Here is an 18,943-nt window from a genome sequence, read left to right as displayed (position 1 = left end):
TTTAGGTGAGCAGACCCTGCGAGCATTAGAAGATCCTAATGACATGCCATAAAGACCACAGTTTTCAGGGACTTAATCTAACTGGTAGCAATACTATTTTTTGTTGCTGAACATATTCAGAAATGATGCAATTTACAAGACTTTAGAATTTAAGAGGTAACATGAAATCCAGCCCCATTTTTTCACTTCCACTCAAAAAAGTTTTAAGTGTTCTAAAGAATAGTTATATTAAATTGAATACTGAAGGGGCTTAATCTTCAGTTCAGTTCAGTTCAGTCGCTCAGTCGTGTCTGACTCTTTGCGACCCCATGAATCGCAGCACACCAGGCCTCCCTGTCCACCACAAACTACCGGAGTTTACTCAAACTCATGTCCATCAATTTGGTGATGCCATCCAGCCATCTCATCCTCTATCGTCCCCTTCTCCTCCGGCCCTCAATCCCTCCCAGCATCAGGGTCTTTTCCAATGAGTCAACTCTTCACATCAGGTGGCCAAAGTATTGGAGTTTCAGCTTCAGCATCAGTCCTTCCAATGAACACCCAGGACTGATCTCCTTCAGGATGGACTTGTCGGATGTCCTTGCAGTCCAAGGGACTCTCAAGAGTCTTCTCCAACACCACAGTTCAAAAGCATCAATTTTTTGGCGCTCGGCTTTCTTCACAGTCCAACTCTCACATCCATACATGACCACTGGAAAAACCATAGCCTTGACCAGACAGACCTTTGTTGGCAAAGTAATGTCTCTGCTTTTTAATATGCTATCTAGGTGATAACTTTCCTTCCAAAGAGTAAGCGTCTTTTAATTTCATGGCTGCAATCACCATATGCAGTGATTTTGGAGCCCCAAAAAATAAAGTCTGACACGGTTTCCACTGTTTCCCCATCTATTTCCCCTGAGGTGATGGGACCAGATGCCATGATCTTAGTTTTCTGAATGTTGAGCTTTAAGCCAAGTTTTTCACTCTCCTCTTTCACTTTCATCAAGAGGCTTTTTAGTTCCTCTTCACTTTCTGCCATAAGGGTGGTGTCATCTGCATATCTGAGGTTATTGATATTTCTCCCAGCAATCTTGATTCCAGCTTGTGCTTCCTCCAGCCCAGCGTTTCTCATGGTGTACTCTGCATATAAGTTAAATAAGCAGGGTGACAATATACAGCCTTGACATACTCCTTTTCCTATTTGGAACCAGTCTGTTGTCCCATGTCCAGTTCTAACTGTTGCTTCCTGACCTGCATACAGGTTTCTCAAGAGGCAGGTCAGGTGGTCTGGTATTCCCATTTTTAAGCTTAATCTTAAAAGTCGTGTATCTTTAATTTGCATGACTGGAACTCTGGAATAGGGAGGTATATGCTTTAAGATTCAATCTCATATTTACAGCAGTTCCAGGAAATGTTAGGCTCATCTGGAACTTTCCAGTGGGACAGGGCACATCACTTACATGGGAAATTGATGACCCTAAATCTGTCCTAAGGACAAGTCTTTACTACTTCTTTTGTGACTCTTTCTTAATTTCTCCAGGCATAATAATTGATTTCTCCAATGTATTTCAGTAACCTTTTCTTCTTATTTCCATGGCACTTCTCACACTGTTTTCTAATTATTTCTTTTTTGGTCTGTATCCCCTCTAGCTGTGAGCTCATAAAGTCATTTCCTCATTGCCATCATTGATTCTCCAGTGCTTACCATCCCCTTTAGTTGAAGGAATGAAAAAATTAAAGAAATGAGTGAATGAACTGATTAATTATTTAGCATCTAACCACTACATGGCTGACCACATCTGCTGTATTTACTGCATGAGTTTGCCTACAGTCAGGATGAAACCAAAGTTATTTTAAAGTATGAGTTAGGCACAAGAACATGATATAATAATAATGCATAACATTTGTAATCCTTAAAAATTAATTTCCTCTTTTAATATCTACAGCACTCCCATAATTACACATTTTATTCCCATTTTGCAGATGAGAAAATTATAGTATATAGAGGTTAACTGCCCAGGATCTATGATCTCCCTTGTGGCAGAACAGGAATTTGATCCTCAGTCCATCTAACGCCAGACCCCATACTCATGTTCCTCTGAACTGTAATGTCTCCAACAATATCTGAGAACTAGGAAATGGAGAGAAAAAATTTCTTAAATTTAGGGGACAGAAGTAGCATGGCTTCTATAGTTAAGAAAGGACTCTTCCTCTTCCTACCCACAGCCTTCATGAATTCATGTTATGGTTTTCCAAAACAGAGCTAATTTTAACCTGGGGTACACCAATATAGTTGTGTCATCTGCTAACAAATACCCAGTCTGATTGTTCTGGCTGTATTTTAAGTTCATTCTTAATGATCAGTTCTGTTATATATCATGATTATCATGCTCTAAAACAAAATTATTTCTCAAAAACACCATTAAATACTCCTTTAGTATTCATAGGACTCCCGTGACAGCAAAAAGAATGGGAAAGCATTATTCCTCCTTGCATACTAAACACAATGTCATTCAGCACATGTTCTATGACTATATTCTGTATCTTGTGTTCTCAGTTGCTAAAGTCATGTCCGACACTTAGCAAACCCATGGACTGTAGCCTACCAGATTCCATGGGATTTTCATGGAATTTTCCAGGCAAGAATACTAGAGTGGGTTGCCATTTCCTCCTCCAGGGGATCTTCCAAAGCCAGGGATAGAACCAGCATCTCCTGCATTGGCAGGTGGATTCTTTACCACTGAGCCCCCTGGGAAGAACATTCTATATCCTAATGGTATCATACTCTGTGGCTCTGATCTTGAACTTTTAGGGCTCAAGAATATCAGCAGGGCTATGATACTGGCAGCTATGTCTACAAGGAGAGCACTTGGCTGAAAATCTTGAAGTCAAGAGCTAAGATCACTTCAGGTGACTGTGTCGACATCAGGCCTATTCACAACAGATGGAAAAACCACAAGGGGCTAAACAGAAAAAACAAAAAGATGGAGAATATCACCTGAGGATTGACAGCACTTTGTAAGAACATGTGAAATATCAGCTGGGAACTTTCAAACCAATAGAAAAGTTTTTGCAAAGAGGTGAAAACACTGCAGTGGGTGGGGGTGAGGAAGACACTGCAGTGGTGGAGACCTGTAGATAGGTGAAGAAATAAAAATTATTACATAAGTATTCCTTGCCTTCTACTATGGAAAATACTATGGAGATTCCTTAAAAAACTATCACTAAATCTACCATATGACGCAACCATCCTACTACTGGGCATACACTCTGAGAAAACCCCAAACTGAAAAGATACATGCATCCCAATGTTCACTGCAGCACTATTTACAATAGCTAGGACGTGGAAGCAACCTAGATGTCCATCAACAGATGAATGGATAAAGAAGTTGTGGTACATATATACAATGGAATATTATTCAGCCATAAAAAGGAAGGCATTTAAGTCAGTGCAAATGATGTGGATCAACCTAGAATGCATCATACAGAGTGAAGTAAGTCAGAAAGAGAAAACCAAATATCACATATTAATGTATATATATATATGGAATCTAGAAAGTTGGTACTGATGAACCTATTTGCAGGGCAGCAATGGAGATGAAGACTTAGAGAACAAACTTACGGACATGGCAGGGTGGGTAGGAAGGAAAGCGTGGGACTAACAGAAAGAGTGGCATGGAAACATACATACTAAGATATGTAAAGTAGATAACTAGTGGGAATTTTCTGTATGACTCGGGGAACTCAAACCCTGGCTCTGTGACAACCTAGAGGGGTGAGGAATGGGGTGGGATGGGGCAGGGGGGCTCCAAAGGGAGTGGGACCTATGTATACTTATAACTGATTCCTGTTGATGAATGACAGAAACCAAGACAATATTGTAATTATCCTTCAATTTAAAAAAATAAATTAAGGAAAAAATATCCCCTGCCTTCTAATGAGAAAGTTTCTGATAACTGGTGGGTATGCTTCTTGCTAAATCAGTTTTTAATTGCAGCTATGAAACAGAATTAATTTTTTCTACCAAGGAAAGGAGAGAAAGGACTCAAGGAAAGATTTGGAAATGGATGACGAGCTAAAGAGGTTTAGAGAAGAGTCAAAAGAAAGAGGATATTTCTCTTTAAAAGAAAGAGATAACAAGTAGGGAGATTTGGAGGGAAACAGTGTTTTCCTGTGAGGGGAAAAAAAATCTCTTATCATTTTCAGTAAAATACATGCTTTGGGGCAAGTGACTTCTTTAGGGTGAGTGAGAAGAATCACTGGTCCTTGTTGCATATATGTAAATCCATGGCTGATTCATATCAACGTATGACAAAACCCACTGAAAAAAAAAAAAAAGAAATAACTAAACTCTGGGTTTCTTAGACTGTTAATGTTGACCCAAGGACTTATTTCCTATTGGTCTTTGACATTAGTTTAGAGCCTCCCTAGATCTATATCTATCTTTTTGATCACTCTATACCTTTTTCCTGGCACACAGAAAGCAATTGACAAATATCTGTGATATAGCTGACTGTCTCACTGACTCATTCACTTTCATTCATGATGATGAGATCTGAATACACAGAAGAATCACCCTTCCCTGGAGGTTTTCATGCACTGATCTTGCCTAGCACCCCCTCCGCCCCACCCAAACATCACTTTCTGGAGAGCCACATAAGAAACTCAGAGTCTATAGATTTCAAAGCAAATCCCAGAAGTGGCAGTGGTGAACAGTGTCTAACAATCCTGGCCACTCATGGGCATTGCCGTGGTGAAGGAACCATTCAAGAAACACTGCAGAAATAGTTTCCAGTGTGAGGTTACTTGTTAACTCTACAACAGAGATAACTTCTACAAGGACCCAAGTCAGAAAAGTAAACAAACAGCTGGAGACTGTACCAAGTAAAAATACAGATGCCAACATTCCCCTCATACCAGAATGGAGAAAGATTTCCATTGAAGACCCAATGAAATGAGATTTTATTACAGGAAAAAGCATATAAACCACTTTTGTTTACTGTCTCCTTCCTTCTTTTTTTTACCTTATAGAAGTCTTGATTCCTACATGAGAGAAAAACACAAAGGTCTTTCTGTCTTATCTTTTCCAAACTCAGGAACAAATATGTGTTTTATATGTTCTCAGAAATTAAAAAATAGTGTGTATTTGAAATGAATGGCTGAAATCACCGTTTGAAGACTCCTACATCCAAGGGCTGTTGGACTATGGCTGGCTAATACATGCAGCCAAGGCTGATAAATTCCATCCATGGAGCAGTGACTTGAGGATACAGGACTTTTTGTGATTTTGGATTTGCCGTTAGAGAGTTGTGACAACCTCTACTCATCACAGGTAGAGGAAAAAAAAAGGTTAAAAAAAAAAAGGTTATTTCACTTATTTCAGGTAAATAAGATCCCTGAACTTTTCTGTAATCTATCATTCTTTGAATTTTAGTCTTCCACTCATACTTTGTGTCAATCTAATCATTTCTTTTTTCTCCTGCCAAATTGGATGAACTGTTCCATAGAAGTTAAGGTAGGAGACAGATTACTTTATTTTTGTTATTGTATATTTCTTATTTATGCTGTCAAACAAGATTGGATTACATTGGACAAGATGTTTAATTAGCCTAAGCTCAATGTCCTCATCCATAAAATAAGGATGATAATATTGTACCACTTATATGGGGTAGATGTGAAGGCTTCCTAGGTGGCGCTAGTGGTAAAGAATGCACCTGCCGATACAGGAGATACAGAGACAGGGTTTGATCCCTGTTGAAAAGATACACTGGAGGAGGAAATAGCAACCCACTTCAGTATTCTTGCCTGGGAAATCCCATGGATAAAGAAGCCTGACAGGCTACAGCCCACAAGGTCACAAAGGGTCAGACATGAGTGAGCACATGTATGCATGTGGAAAATTAATAAGATAATGGATACAAAGTACTGAGCAAAGTGTCTAGAGCATATCCAGTACTCTAAATATTAGTTCTTATTGTTTTTAAGTGTGAGTTCTCTTTCTTGCATTCAAAAATGTTCCTGTTTTTAAACTTGCTTAATTAAATCTTACAACCTAACTTCACCCCCTATCATTCCATCTTAATTCTTTAAAATCACTTCTGTGTTGGTTTAGTCACTAAGTTGCATTCGACTCTTGTAACCACATGGACTGTAGCCTGCAAGGCTCCTCTGTCCATGGGATTCTCCAGGCAAGAATACTGGAGTGGGTTGCCATTTCCTTCTCCAGGCAATCTTCCCAATCCAGGAATTGAACTCAGGTCTCCTGCATTACAGGCAGATTCTTTACCAACTGAGCTACAAGGGAAGCCCAATTAACTTCATCCCCTATCATTTCAACTTAATTGTTTAAAATCACTTCTGAACGTCTTAAAAATCAGAATATTTAAGAGGTACACTTTAATACAGGTCGGTGATCATGTTTACAATGATAGTTCATATAAACAGTTGGTTTCCTTGAGGGCAGTGACTTCAATGTTCCTCCTCACTGCCATATGACATGCACCTGAAGCAGTTAAGCAATGGACACAAAACAAGTACTCAATAAATATTTGTTGAATGAGTGAAACAAGTTGAAAACAACTTAGAATATACTACTTCACAGAGACACTAGTAGGGCAGAATTATAAACCAGTCACATTTAGTAGTAGGATAAGAATTTTATTCCCTGGGAACCATGGTAGCAATGAGGACGCCATTTATGGCTTCATCACCATGACTTGTTATCCGAGTCATTTTTGGCCAATTCAACTAAATGACTTCATTTTCAAGAGCTTCTTTTATTACTAGACTTGTGGCATATATCACCCCATTCTGTTTCCTGGGATGGGGAGATAAAGTAGCAAGTGTTTGCCTCTGATAAAATGAAACATTCCACTGTTAATCTTACATGAAATATACATGACTTGCACAACAGTAAAGAAAATCTTATCTTGTCTATTTTTTTCTCCAACACTAATTTGCTTCTCCTCAGGATCTAATCAGATATGGAATTTGGCAATTAAATTAGAAAATAAATTCCAGTGGTATATAAAACATGTGAAAATATAATGGCTTTAACCATAAGTTGATAAGCAAAGACTGGTCATTTTAAATGAAGCACCCATCAAATCTGAAAAATTTATACTTTATTTTTCACTGAATATGTGTGTTGGTTCTTTCTTCTTTATCTTTCTCTTACAATTAGCAAAAATATTTAAAGGGGAGAATTGTGGCAAAGAAAGGCTACAGTAGAAGACAAGCATACAATGAACCCTGGAGAAGGAAACGACAACCCATTCCAGTATTTTTGCCTGGGAAATCTCACGGACAGAGGAGCCTGGAAGGCTACAGTCCCTGGGGTCACAAAAGAGTCAGACACAACTTAGTGACTAAACAACAATACATGAATGAAAGACTGGAAAAGACTGCCATAGCCATTTCACTCTCTATAGCTAAATGTATAGATGGATATACAGAAACAATATACAGATGGATCACCATTAGCTTCTGAGGCACCAAACAGCATGCATATTTTGCAAAAAATTTCCCAAACCTATCATATTCACCTTCATTGTATTTATCAAAACTGCTTACGTTTTCTTTCTACTATTGTGTACCTAATAGTTCCCTTTACCTCATATTTTAAGCTTTCTATGCATTTTAGATTTACCTTAAACAAGAGTATCTGAGAAAATAAGCATGCGTGTTTTTTCCTGATGTATATTAAAAGAAACACTGAATATTAAAGTAAGTATCTGTCCATTCATACACATCAAGTAATTCATATCCCCAGTGGAATTTGTACCACACACTTTGGGAAAACAGACTAAGTGTTACAACAGCAGAGTCATCCCCTGCAAAATGAATGAAACGATACCTCCTGTCACTGTATCTATGCAAAAGACTATTGTAGCAGTTTACCTTACAATATCTATCTGCAACTATCTATGCTGCAGCCTGTCAAGATCAGTTTGCATCATGTCCAGAGTATTTGGGGGATTGTTTCCATTTTGCTGTCCAATAAAAAATACAAAAAGAAATGCTTCTTCTTTTTTTTTTTTTTTGAAATAGAGGTTTCTGCACGTACATGGCCAGAGAGCAGGTAAAGGGTTTCTAGTCAGGACGTCACAGCAGGGAACTGGCAACAGCCCTATTTGTAAGGCGGTCCATTGACAGAAATGCCCAACTGAAGGTCTGAAATAGAAACTAATGATTGACCAGGAGTTTCAACAGCTCTTCTCTTGATTCTGGCAATGGAAATAAATGAGAAGTTATCCAGTGTTTGAAGAGTAAATCTTCACTCTTTCTCAGTCTTGTATTCAGAAGAGTGTTGAGGAAATAGTAAACAAATTTCTTCTCAATAGTTGCATTCCCCTTGGAGAATTTACATTCCTTCCTGACATACCTCAAAGAGCTATAAAAACATGTCAGTTCAAAAGACGAAAAGGAGAGTTAATATTTAAAGGAGAAGTTAGCAATCAATTACCCTCAGTTTAATAATAGTTAACATTTATTGAGTACCTATGATATGTCCAGGATTGTGCTAATCATTGTTCTTGAATTATCTATTTTATTACAATCACAACAACCCAATATGTAGGGAACTTTTATCACCATCATTTTTCAAAGGAAAACAAATGGAGAGGTCTCTGACAGGACTCAAACCCAGGGTTCTCTGACTCCAGAGATGAAGCTTTTTAACCATTACATATGTATACACCCTCATTCAGTTCTTGGAAAGCCTCAGTTGAATTCCCCGATTAATTATCTTCTTGATTTTTAACATATATTTCTTTATTTGTTAAACCACTAAGAAGCACAGAACTTGATAGCCAGTTAGACCAAAGGACAGCTATAATAGTGGAAAATGAAAGTTATCAAGAAAACTTAAAAAGTATATTTATTGTATGTCAATCACTTCACATATATTATCAAATTTAACCCTCAAAACAAATATATAATATCCATTTCACAGATAAATAAACTGGAGATTTAAAAAATAAGGAACTTAACCAAAGTTATATAGAAGCAGTACTTTAACCAGGCATTCTGACTATACAGTCCATTATCTTAAGATGCTGAAGGACTTCCTCTAATATAAGTGAAAACAATCATTTTCAGGATATTTATATGGAGTAATTCGACCAGTCCTCATCTTCACCGAGTAAAAAGGACAAGATTAACCCATCATCCTCAAAATTGAATCCTGAGCTGGCAGATTCAGCACCATCTGCAATCTTATTCATAATGCAAAATGTCAGGTCCTACCTAGAGCTATTGAATCAGAAACCTGAGTGTGGCTCCCAGCTTCTTTTTATCAAGACTTGTAGGTAACTCTGATACTCATCAACTTTGAGAACCAGTAGTTTGAATTATTACTCCCTTACCCTGGCAACACCTTAGGATCACTTGAGAACTTCACATAAATAAGATGCTTGGGCTTGTTCCTAGAAATTCTGATTCAGTTGATCTGGGTGGCAGCATAGAAAATGGTATTTTAGAAAATGTATCAGGTAGTTCTAATGTGCAGGATGGTTGAGAACCAATGGTTTAAAACTGAAAAAACTAAGAAGAAAGGCCATGAAAGAGCTGGATTTGTTCTGTACAAAGAAAGAGTAAACTTACTTGGATATGCCTAAAAACCTTTCTGGAGAGCTCTTTAATTATAGGATTATAAAACAAGGAACTTTCTGCCTTTAAAGTGTTATATATTTAATTTCTAAAACATTTAAGGACACAAGGATGACCACATATTAAATAAACTGGGCCCAAGAGATTAAGCACATCCATGATTCATATTATTTTGTTGTTGTTAAAGTACTTTATCTCCTAAATTTATGTTTTCAAAGCTTTTAAAGAATAAAATATTTATGTCTTGATCACTCATAAGCAGTATGTTGACTCTCATCTAATAATTTACAATTGTTCTTATGATGACATTTTATCTCCAACCTCACAAAGCGTTCTTATTTTTCCTCCTAAAATAAGCAGTCAGTGCCTGTGTTATCATCTCTAACTGTTTCAATATCTGTTTCACCTGGGATGAATGAACAACTGGGAAAACTGCAGTGACACATCATCTTCCTCAAATAAATTACAAAAGCTTTAGAGTTAATGGTTGCAACCAATGATACATAGCCTGCAGGGATTCTACACCTTCCACAAGGAAATGATGAACTTTGGAAAAAACTGTTTCGTTGCATCAAACTGCCACATGTCTATAACAACACTATGCACAATAGCCAAAATGTGGAAATAAGCTAACTGCCATTAACAGATAAACTATGGTACATCCTTACAATAGAATATTACTCAGCTACAAAAAGGAATGAAGTATTGACACAAACATAGGGACGAACCTTGAAAATATTATGCTAAGAAGCCAGACACAAAAGGTCACATATTGTATGATTTCACTTATACGAAATATCGAGAATAAGTAAATCCTTAGTAGACACAGTAAGTAGATAATGGTTTTCCAGGGACTGCCGGCAAGAGGGAGTAGGGAGTGACTGCTTAATGAGTACAAGGTCTTCTTTCAGGTTGATAAAGTGTTTTCGACCTAGAAAGTGGTGATGATTGCATGGCATTTTGAAAGTACTAAAAGCCACTGAGTTGTATGCTTCAAATGGTTAATTTTAATGTTATGTGATTTCACCTCAATAAAAGGTAATTTTAAAAATAACTGGCACTACTTCTCCACATTTGGCATCTGTGTCTTCTTTAGATTACCATGACATGCATCAAAATAAAATATGCATTTTTTCACTTTATTTTGAAATAATTATAAACAGGACACTGCAAAGATAGTATAAGGGGGACCCATGTACTCTTCACTCAGGTTCCCTAACGGTCATATCTTATGTAATTATGTCGAATTGGATATTAGTACAATGAGCATGTATAGTTCTTTTTTTTAAGTTTTTCAACTTTTATTTTATATACAAAGATCTAGTATTGTTTCTGTATAACGTAGATGTGCTGGATGATCCATTCAAAAAAATTCACTTAGTAACTTAACTTCATTTAACGAAGTCCATGTTTTTGTGTACTGGAAGAAGCACTGACGGCACATATTGAGGCCATATTTCCAAATTAGACTCTGCTGGTTTGAGTAGACCTGGTAAGAATGAGAACCCTGGACAAATTTTCTCAGATGTCTCCAGTAGAGCTGCTGGTGACCCATGTTGGTCTCTTGGCTGCAAATAGCAAAAGGAACAAGGCTGTGCACACATGTGCTCTTCAAAATTTGGGGACACAGTTTACCAGAAGGCAGTGCTAGTGCTATGTCATTTTTTTTTTAATTGGGATATTCACTTTATTGTGGTAGTCTGGGATCAAAACTGCAATATAACCAGATTATAATTGTATTTCTTTTCTCCAGATGAGACAAATTCTATGGTTCAATTTACACCATCACCTCAGAGCTAAACTTATCTGAAAGCAAATCTTTGCTGGGCTTTTTCTGTTTTATTATGTGTATAGACTCATATAGGGCTTTCCTGGTGGCTCAGATGCTAAAGAATCTGCCAGCAATGCAGGAGACAGGGGTTCAATCCCTGGGTGGGGAAGATCCCCTAGAACTTCTATAGTTTTACATTTTACATTTGAATGTACTAACATTTTATGTTAATTTTGGTATAATGTGTAAGGTTTAAGTTGAAGCAGTTCTTTTTTGTGGATAGCCAGCTGTTCCAGCACCATTTATTGGGAAGATTATTCATCTTTCACTGAATCACCTTTAGAAAAAAAAAATCAACTGGCTATATATGTCTGGGCTTATTTCTAAGTTCTTTCTTCTATCCAGCTGATTTCTGTGCCTCTCCTTTAACCAGTTCCACTACAGTTTTGGTTTCTATCGTATATCATTCTTGAACTCAGGTGGAGTGATTCTTACCAATTTATTATTCTTTTTAAAACTTGTTTAAGCTATTCTAGTTCCTTTGCTTTTCCATATAATTTTAGAATAACACTGCCTAGCTACATCTATAAAAAATCTTGCTGAGATATTTAGACGTTTTGCACCTTAATCTGGGGAGAACTGCCTTGTTTACAATGCTTTACTATATTGAGACTTTAAATCCATGGACATGGTTTGTCTTTCCATTTTAGATCTTTGATTTCTTTCATCAGTGTTTTATAGTTTCCAGCATACAAGTACTGCATGTTTTATTAAATTTATGTCTATTTAAGTTTTTGAGTGGCTATAAATGGCATTTTTATTTAATTTGGGTTTCACTGTTGGAATATAGAAATTTTTTTTTCTTTTTTTTTTGGCTGCACCATGCAGCTTGTGGAACTTCCCTGACCAGGGATCTAACCCATGCCCCCTGCAGTGGAAGTGCTGAGTTTTAACCACTGGACCACCAGGGAAGTCTGAAACATAACTGATTTTTGAATGTTTATTTTATATCCTGTTAACTTCCTGAACTCACTTATTACTTCTAGAAGTTTTCGGTAGATTTCTTAGAATTTTTTTTTTTTAACATAGACCATCATGTCATCTGCAAATAGAGAAAGTTTATTTCTTCCTAGTTTATATGTCTTTTATTTCCCTTTTTTACCTTATTTCTCTGGCCAGAACTTCTCCACAAGTTCTTCTAGAAAATAGAAGAGGAAGGACACTTCTCAACTTATTCCATGAAACCCCTATTACCCTGATATTGAAACAAGACAAAGACAGTACAAAAACGAAAACTACAGGGAGTTTCCCTCATGAATATATGAGCAAAAAATTCTTAACAAAACATTAGAAAATAAAATCTAGGAACATATAAAAAGAATTACACTCTGAACAAATTTCAAAGATACAAGACTGGTTCAACATCTGAAAATCAATCAATATGATCCACTATATTAACAGGGTAATGAAAAATCACCCGATCACAAGAACTGATACCAAAAAAAGCACTTCACAAAATGTGAAACCCATTTATGGTTAAAAAAGAAGAAGAAAAGAAAAAAAAACCACTTAGAAAACTAGGAATAGAAGGAATCATCCTTAATTTGATAGTTATGAAATCAACACATTATAGATCATATTAGACCAATGAGGTGTGTTATCTATTTCCTTTATGAATAAGGCACTGTTAAAGGGCTGAAGATCCACTATGTCACTATACATATGCTAAAATCCAGTAAATTCAATTACTTAATACATAGTGAATAAAGTCCATCAGAAAAAAAAGAAATGTTAAATAATGATGAGTCCATGAGGATAGTGGTTCAAAATATATTTCATCCCTTGATTTGGAAAGTTTGTCTTAGAAACAAGGTGAGATTCTTGTGTTTTAATCTCCACTTTCTTTTATTAATTCATTCAATAAGTATCTATTGAAAGTATTACTGTATGACAGGCACTGCTCTAGATATTGTAGGTAGAGAACGAAACAAACAGATCAACTTTCATAACTTTCATACCACACTGCTTATATTCTGACGACGTGAGAGAAAAATCAAGCTAAATTATTAACATATACCACACAGTATATTACTTGGGGACCAGTGTTATTACAAACTAAACAGGAAAATAAGAGAGGGAATACTGTGATGAAGCTGGATTTAAATAGGATAGTCAGGACAAACTCACTGAAAAGGTAAAATGTGAGCTAGTATTTAAGGAGATAAGTATGCTAGGCAAAATAATGCCTCTCCCCAAAGATATCCTAAGCCCTGGAATTCTAAATGTGTTATCTTACATGGCAAAAAGGACTTTTCAGATATTAATAAGGTTACCAACCCTGAGATGAAGAGACTATCCAAGTGGGCCCAATCTAATTACATTGAGTCCTTAAAAATCAAAGCACTTTTCCCAGCCAGGTCATAAGGACATATGACAATGGAAGAAGGATCAGAGAGATACAATCTTTTTTGCTTTGAAGATGAAGAAAAAGTACCACAAGCCAATGAATGTGGGTGACCTCTAGAAGTTGGAAAAGGAAAGGAAATAAATTTACTTCTACAGCCTCCAGAAGAGAACACAGACCTCCTAACATCTGGATTTTGGGCAAGTGAGACCTGTGTCTGACTTGTGACCTACAAAACTGTAAAATAATAAATCTGTGTAACTTTAAACTATTAAGTTTGTGGTAACCTATTACAGTAGCAATAGAAAACTAATAGAGTGAGCTTATGAATCAAGGAGCAGTGGAAAGGTCAGTGAGCTGGAGAAGTGCAGAATTAGAAGATGATGTCAGAGTAGAACAGAGGAGATAAAGATTATAAAGGGCCTTGGTGGCCAGTTTAACAACATTGATGTTTATTTGGAGATGAGAAGCCACTTTGAATTCTTAAAACAGAGGAGTATGATCTATCTTACATCTTAAAGGGATAGTTACTCTGTGAAAGGGCAAGGACAAAAACCTAGAGCTCACTGGGGAGGCTCTTTGAATGACCCAGATGATGGTGGCTTCAATAAGGGCAATAGTTATGGAGATAAGTGCTCAGGTAAATATTTTGAAGCTGAGGCCAAAAGATTTCCTGGTGGCTTGAATGATGGGTGTGAGAGATGTCTCGAGGTTCTGACCTAAGGAAATGCAAAGCTAAGTTTTGTTAACTGAGATGGAGAAGACTATGTACAGACTTAGGAAAGCGAGAATAGAACCTTAGTTTCAGACATGTTAAACTTGAGGTACATATTGAAGAGACAGCTGGTACAAAGTTGGCTATATGACTTCTAGAGTTAGGGGAGTGATCCACAATGGAAACATAAATCAATATGGTCAGGGGGAGTTAGGTGGTATTGGAAGATGTGAGAGCAGGGGCAATCACCAACAGAAGGAGGGTGGGCAGAAAGAAAAGAGATCTAAGACTGGACCTTGAAAACCCTAAAGTCAAGAGATTAGGAATGAGCAAAAAATCCTGAAGAGAGGTAGCCAGTGAAGTAGGAAAACAAAACAAAACAGGGAAGTACATATCTTGGAAACCAAGTGAAGTATGTTTCAAGAAGCTGGGTGTGTGCGTGCGAGCTCAGTTGTGTCTGACTCTTTGAGACCCCATGGACTTTATCTCGTCAGCCTACTCTTTCCATGGGATTTTTTTCAAGCAAGAATACTGCAGGGGGTTGCCATTTCCTCCTCCAGGGGATCTTCCCAACCCAGGGACTGAACCTGCATCTCCTGTGTATCCTGCATTAGCTGATGGATTCTTTACCATTGAGCCACCACCTGGGAAGCCAAGAAGATGGGTGATCAGTGACAGATGTAGTTTTTAGATCAAGTAATATGAGGACTAAGAACTGACCAGTGTTTTAAGCCACATGAAAGTAACAGATACCCTTAAAAAAAAAATGGCAGATTCAAAATAGTGGGAATGTGGAAATGTGGAGTGCTGATGATCCGGAAACACAGTTGGTTTAAGAAAGCCTGGAAAGCAAGAAACTGGCATTAGTAAACAATGAGAAACATCTCAAGGAGATTTGCTGCTAATAGCTACATCAGTCTTGAAGAAGGAAGAACCTATAAAAAGAATTTAAAAACGTTGTGCACTGCATTTTCTGCTAATGTTATGGGAAAATGAGGACACAAGATTCAGACCTCCACCAGTGCTGGTGTGAAGTATGCTAACCTGGACACACTGAACTTATAGATATTGGCTTTGGTCTTATTTTTATATCTTGTTATGCCAGTAGAGTTACTGAAACAATATCTTTGTACTTGCCAATAAACTATCCTAAACTCTCTTTGCACAAATAAGCAAGATTTACTCTAAAAAGTACTGCTGCCAGAAAACTAAGTCTAACTATATACATATGAATGCAGCATAACCCCCTTACTTGGCTTGATAAGGTTTTTGTTAAGTGAATTACTTTTCTCTTTTATGTAGTTTCCTATTAAAAGGGGCAGCAGGAAATGTATGCTTGGAGAGGGATATGTTTTTTGTTTCATTTTTTCTCCTTAAATATTGTGGGTTTTTCCCTCTTTGACCACTTGTAGAAGAAGACCTCCTGAGTAGTATGGAATGACTTGGCAACATCTTTAGAAATAAAAAGCAAAATCCTGTTGTTTGGGGATTTTTCTAGCAATATTATCTGGAGAATTATTTTTCTTCTGGGCTTATACATGGCTTTCCTCAAATTATTTTCTTATATGGGTAATAATCACACCTCCCTCTTGATTCTTTCATCAAATATGGCAGAAAATGTTACTGACGAGTAACTAAAAGGTTATTTTATCTGAAGAAGTATGATGAAAGGGGAACATTATTGACCTTGGCACTTTAGAAAGTATGGTTTCAAAAAATATTCTCAAATAGTTACACAAATTTAGTATATGAGCAAGGTGACATCTCAACTCAGTAGGCAAAGAATTTTTTAAAGTAAATGGTGTTAGAACAATTGTGTGTCCATCCAGAAAAAAATAAGTTGGTTTCATACTTCTTACTATACACAAAGGTAAATTTCATATCAAAAGTTTATGTTAAAATAAATAAATTATTAAGAGAAAATATATCCTTAGGTTAAAAAAGGCCTTTCTAATTTACAATCTAGAATCATTTTAAAAATTGCTAAAATTAATCATTTTGACTACCAAAAATATAAAAAAGTCTGAATGCCAAATTGAAAAAAAAAAAGGCACAAAATCAAAAGGCAAATGACAGAGAAAAAGCTATTTGTAATTCATAACTTAAAAGACAAATGCCAAAACAATCTTGAGAAAGAAGAACAGAGCTAAGAGTATCATGCGCCTAGACTTCAGACTACACAACAAAGCTATAGTAATTAAAACAGTATGGTTCAGGCACAAAACCAGACACAAAAAAATATGGAGCAGAATAGAGAGCCTACAAATTAACTCACACACTTATGGTCATTTAATCTATAACAAAGGGGGCAAAAATATACAATGGGGAAGAGACAGTCTCTTCAATAGGTGGTGCTTGGTAAACTGGACAGCTCCATGTAAAAGAATGAAATTAGAACACTTTCTCACACCATGAACAAAAATAAACTCAAAATGAACTAAAGACTATTAACCATAAAACTTCTAAAGAAAACATAGGCAGAACACTTTCCATAGATCATAGCAATATTTTTCTTTTTGGATCTGTCTCCTCAGGCAAAGGAAATAAAAGCAAAAATAAACAAATGGGACCTAATAAAATTAAAAACTTCTGCAGAACACAGAAAACCATCAACAAAATGATAAGACAACCTACTGAATGAGAGAAAATATTTTCAAATGATATGACAGATAAGGGATTAATATTCAAAATATATAAACAGCTCAAATAACCCAAGGCCAAAAACAATCCAATTAAAACATGGGCGGAAAACTTGAACAGACATTATTTCCAAAGAAGACACACAGATGTCCAACAGGCCCATGAAATGATGTTCAACTTCACTAATCATCAGAGAAATGCAAAATCAAAACAATGGTATCACCTTACACCTGTCAGAATTGCTATCATCAAAAAGACAACAAATAACTGATGTTGGTGAGGATGTGGACAAAAATGAACACTTGTATACTATTCGTGGTAATTCAAATTGATGCAAGTACTACAGAAAATATAAGATTTCCTCAAAAAATTAAAAATAGAACTATCATCTGACCCAGAAATTTTACTTCTAGGTATATATGTAATGAAAAGAAAAACACTAATCTGAAAAGATATATGCACACCAATTTCCATAGCAACATTATTTACAATAGCCAAGATGTGAAAGCAACTAAATGTCTATCAATAGATTAAACAGATAAGCACTCACACACATACACACACACACACACACAGAGGAATACTAGTCGGTCATAAAAAATAAATTTTGCCATTTGCAACAACATGGATGGACCTGGAAGGTATTATGCTTAGAGAAATAACTCAGACCAAGGACAAATATTGTACCTTATCATAATGTCAAAGCTAAACAAAGAATTAAGGGAATTAAGAGGTAAAAACTACTATGTATAAAATATAATATGAAGATATATTGTATAGCACAGGAAATATAGCCAATACATTATAATAACTTTAGATGAGATAGAAACCATAAAATTTCTGAAGCACTATGTTGTATACCTGAAACTAATATAATATTATAAATCAACTACACTTCAATAAAAAGTTAAAATAAAGGGGTTTCCCAAAAAAAGAAAAATGCAAACTAAGGCTACATAAAGCAATCAGTCTAAACAATCATAATGGCATAAATTCAAAAGTTAGACAATACCAATTTGTGGGCAAGTTTATAAGGAAACTGACAATCTTATACATTACAAATGAAAGTGAAAAACAGTACAATTACTCTGAGGAGAAATATGGCAATTTTTATTTAATTATAAATTGATTTCATTCTTTCACCCAAGATTTTGCTTTGGGGAATTATCTTATAAAAACATGAGTATGAAATGATGTATGTTCAACTATTCCCTAAAACCTTGTTTGTAATAGAAAAAAACCTAAATGTTATCAAACTCAAACTTACATACTGCAAAACATTCACCCAAGGGAATACTATACAGTTATAAAAATCAAGGAGGAAGCTCTCTCTGTATGGACAAGAAAAGAGCTCCGGGATATATTACCAACTGCATTTTTTAAAAAGTCATGTAACAGGGCATACAGTACGGTATCTTTTGTTTATAAAAGTAGGGAGACTACAGTGGACATGGACAGGGGTTGGATAGAAACTTCTTAATGATGTTACAGTTGGATTTTTTAATCATATAAATACACAAACAATCCAAACTAAAGAGAAATAAAATAAAAACAAAGCAGAATTGGAGACAAATCCTGATTCACTCATAGACTATGTAACCTTGTATAGTAACTTAACTATCATCCTGAGCATGGTTTCTTAATCCATAAAATTGGAAAAACACGCCTTGTTTATTTATTTTTCTCTTTAATAGATGATGGAAAACATATGAAAACACTTTTGAACCATGGAGTGATAGGAAAGGAAGACCTATTATCTTTTATTTTTAGTTTTCTTAAAACGAGTTGCAGGCCTACATACAAAACAAGGCACAATCTAATCAAG

Source organism: Dama dama, chromosome 21 (genome assembly GCF_033118175.1).
Source record: "Dama dama isolate Ldn47 chromosome 21, ASM3311817v1, whole genome shotgun sequence".
NCBI lineage: Eukaryota > Metazoa > Chordata > Mammalia > Artiodactyla > Cervidae > Dama > Dama dama.
This window is presented reverse-complemented; position numbering follows the sequence as displayed.